Genomic DNA, 4655 nt, shown 5'->3' with positions numbered 1-4655 from the left:
GGATATATCCTAAGATAAATTATGCAGAATATATATATATGAGAATGGACCAACGAGTAATTAGTAGTTGATTCAGGAAGAGCCTAGTTATGGCTAAACAAGAGGATACAGACAAATCATGCAGATTGTGCAAGGTAAACGTAGTGAACCCCAACATAGTAAATTCAGTCTTGCAGATATGAAGTCGTAATCCCTGAGAAATATTAGATAGGAGTTGAGGTAGTTAAAGGTATCGTTTAAGTTTTATGAAAATAAGAGAGAGTGCCACTAAGGAGACAATCAAAATTTGAGCTTAGAAGTAACCGTACGAGCACAACGGCACAAAGTTATGTAACTAAGGATTATTATAGGCGAGTAAGAACAACGAAAATTTCCTTCAGGTGTACGATATAACAAGCTCGCTTTAGAAGAGCCAGAAGGTCTCCCTAAGTACTACAACGAAAGACTGGCTGAGGAAATAAGGAAGAAGGTTTCCACCTAAGCATAGTGAGCTAAAGAGTAAATGTTCTTGTACCAATAGTCTCACTACAACATTGGATGCACTCCAAAAAAAAGTGGTACCTATCATGGCTAATGAAAGGTAAAAATAAAAAAAAAATAAAAAAAAATAAAAAAAATCAAAGGTGGTGTTTGAGATCATATGAGGTACAAGAAATTACAGTATTTGTGGGAAATAAGACAAGCCACAACAAGTGGTAGAACGATCAGGAAAAGTAATTGCTTACATTTAAAGACAACCGAGAAGGCACAAAAGGAAATATGTGGTGCTAGCAAGTTAAAGAAAGGATATGAGTAATACAATAGATATGTGTAGGTCGCAATCTAAAGTATGACAGAGTGACAAGATTTTAGGTATATGGGAGTAAGGATATGAAAAGGTGAGTGAGAAGGTGACGAGAATATGTATGTCCTCGGGATTAAACCCATCAAAACAAGGGAGCTGATGATTTCCATATGTAATAAACAGCTTGGTACATCCTGAATGGACACAAAGGAGTCTAAGACTAGGAGCAACTAGAAGAGATGAAATGCTGCCCCGGTATTAGAATAAGGGTGTAATTGTGATAGCTAAGAGGATGACATTTAGGCCTTTGATTGAGGAATAATTTAAAGAAAAGGGATTTTATGAATTGCACGGGATTGGAATACCCCTATAAGATGAATCATGATAGGATGCTATGAAATATGGTTATGGAAGTATAGTATCGTCCCTAGGTGGATCGGACAAATCATTTAAGATATTCCCCGATGAGACGTGAGCCCTAGTGACAATGTATTACGTAAGAGGTTTCAAGTTATTAGTGGTGGATTATAGATCAACATTAAGGTGAATCAATAATAGATGGATAAAAGTTCCAACAAATGAGAGGAGATTATGATGCCATTATTTAGATGAACAGTAATAAGGAAGCATTAAATGACTTAGATTTATACATATAGGATAAGCAGCGAGAGAGTAACCTGGAGTTGGGTAGCAAACCTCGGTAATAATAAACCGAAGTAAGTGTTATGGTATAGTATAACCTACCTAGATGTAGTAAAGCCATAAGGATAGATATACAAGGCTATGAAACAAGATATAGCAATAGTCGTAAGTTTGATAAAGTACCAAGCGAAGAACTTTAGTACACCTATAGATGCCTAGAGGGACATCTTGTCATAGTTATGTATATGTTCACAAAGTGAGGCCTAAAGATTGGATAGAAGCTGGAGGGAAAAGGAGAGAAGAGTCGCATAGTCACACATACAAGTACAAAGTTGTACATGATGCATGACAAAAGTAGGTATTCCACCACAGGTCGTGGTATGAGAAAGAGGCCTAAAGGGGGGAATACCCTGGCCCTTGGATTTATTTACAGAATAATTTCCCAGATGTTAAGGACAATATTAAAGTATTCGAAAGAGCTACAAGTTATGAGGCTGATAAATGCATCAGTCAACATTTGAGGACGAATGTTCCAAAGGGGGGAATGATGTTACACCCCAAGTTTTCATACGTGAGAGTACGTCGTAAGTCATTGATGTAAGCTCGAAAATGAGATTATATTTGGAAGCAAATAAAGTAAGTTAATAATGTTACCTTGGAGGTTACAAATATTTAAGATCATGAATAACAAGTACCAAAAGGGGTTGGAAAGCTTAGTCGCTAAACGAATTGAAGAAAATAAGTTTCGTCAAAAATCGACAAGTTTGGAATGTTATAACATATTCTTTTGGGGTGAGACTAGGGTGATTAACATGATGAGGAGGTTAATTTATGAGTTATTGTAGTCGTATGATAGTCGTGTGTTATGTTTTTAAGTCAAACGAGTTATGGAACAAAGTTAGCAAAGGTCATCACAAGTTGCATTTATAATGTGCTGAAATTTAGGTCAAATGAAGATGCACTTTTCTCCAAATATGCTTGGAATCATGGGGTGTTCTACCTACCAAATTTAAGATCTACGAGTTTAGTTTCTAACGCATTAAACCTTTCATCAATACGACATCGGAGTAGAGAGATATTCGCGTTTTCGCGAGACCGAGCAGCTCCCAATGGGACCCACTTAGGCGGTGGTCGACCTACTTCACTTTATAAACGATTTGGACGCCTATTTTTCACTTATATTCTACTCAACTTCGTCTCCAAACTTTTCCTAACCCTTCTAAACAGATTCCACAATGGTTTGAAGTGATTACACCATATTTCAACATCAAAACTTAGTTCTAGTGAAGAACAACACCTCTTTGAGGTTGTGTTGTCATTGAGGATTGTTGTGGGCTGTATTTGGATGAAATTCCAAGTTGTTGCTGCTGTCTAAGGTGAGTATAACAGCCTACTAATTGTGCTTAAGCTTGCTTGTATGTTGGTTAAGTTGTTAGGATGATAAACTACAAGATAGTACTTGGATTAGCTTAAGTCACTTCTATGGTGTTGTATTGCTATTGAGGGTTGTTGTGAGCTGAATATAACTTGGATTTCGACTTGAAGTTACTATAGGAGGTAGGTATATTGTGTTCTTGCATGTGCCTAAGGTTATATTGATGTTGATTAAGTTAAATGGATGGAGTAGACATGNAAGTGAGGCCTAAAGATTGGATAGAAGCTGGAGGGAAAAGGAGAGAAGAGTCGCATAGTCACACATACAAGTACACAGTTGTACATGATGCATGACAAAAGGTAACAACAGTTACGAGATTGGAAGAATTCCGACCACAGGTCGTGGTATGAGAAAGAGGCCTAAAGGGGGGAATACCCTGGCCCTTGGATTTATTTACAGAATAGTTTCCTAGATGTCAAGGACAATATTAATGTATTCGTAAGAGCTACAGGTTATGAGAGTTATAAGTGCATTTGTCAACATTCGAGGACGAATGTTCCAAAGGGGGGAATGATGTTACACCCCAGGTTTTCATACGTGAGAGTACGTCGTAAGTCATTGATGTAAGCTCGAAAATGAGATTATATTTGGAAGCAAATAAAGTAAGTTAATCATGTTACCTTGGAGGTTACAAATATTTAAGATCATGAATAACAAGTACCAAAAGGGTTGGAAAGCTTAGTCGCTAAACAAATTGAAGAAAATAGGTTTCGTCGAAAATCGACAAGTTTGGAATGTAATAACATATTCTTTTGGGGAGAGACTAGGGTGATAAACATGATGATGAGGTTAATTTATGAGTTATTGTAGTCGTATGATAGTTGTGTGTTATGTTTTGAAGTCAAGCGAGTTGTGGAACAAAAGTTGGAAAAAGGTCATCACAAGTTCCATTTATAAATATGCTGAAAATTAGGTCAAATTAACTGAGCTTTTCTCCCAATATACTTGGAATTAGGGGTTGATCTACATATCATATTGAAGATCTACGAGTCTAGTTTCCAACGCATTAAACCGTTCGTCGATATGATATTGGAGTAGAGAGATATTTGCATTTTTGCGAGACAGCACAGACTGGTAGGTGACAAGTAGGTGCATCACCTACTTGCCAAAATGAGAGGACTTAATTAAAAGCCCCAAAGTCGGCCAAGAGGGGTCTTTTAAGGGAATACAAACTGAGTTATTTCACCTGTATTTCATACCAAGAAAACCTAATTGAACTCCTGCAACTCCTCCCCCAAAATCCTACACAAACCCTAGGGTATTCCGGGTGTTACGACGCGATTCTAGTGCTGAAAAGTCCGGACACCATGCTAGTTTCTCTTTCTCCTTCTTCTATCCGTGTTGAGGAACTTATTTTTGATGAAAAAGGACCAGGTTTCGTGGGTGATACTCAGTACAAGGTAAGTTTATGCTTCTCCTTCCATTATCTATGCGTTTGCGAGTTGTAACTCGATCGTAAAGAATAGACCTAGCTAGTTTCGGAAGAATGGTATGTTGTTTGATCTTGTGGAATGGTTGGCTGGTTGTGAACTTATTTTTAAGTTAAATTCATGGCTGGTTTATTGTATAAGAGGTGTAATGATGTACTTTTGGTTGTATTTCTCAATTTGAAAGAAAAGACAAGTCGAAACGTGTTTAAGTAAACCGAAAAATTATGTTTGAGTTGATGAACTTGTGGGACTGTTTTTGGGATGTTTCGTGTTGGTATTGGGTTGTCTCTTTTACTACTGTTTTTATGGATTTGAGAGGAGGAAGGGTGTGTAGAAACACCACATAATGACAAGGTTGTTTGTT

Source organism: Nicotiana attenuata, unplaced genomic scaffold (genome assembly GCF_001879085.1).
Source record: "Nicotiana attenuata strain UT unplaced genomic scaffold, NIATTr2, whole genome shotgun sequence".
Classification (NCBI taxonomy): domain Eukaryota; kingdom Viridiplantae; phylum Streptophyta; class Magnoliopsida; order Solanales; family Solanaceae; genus Nicotiana; species Nicotiana attenuata.
Note: the sequence above shows the minus strand (reverse complement) of the source record.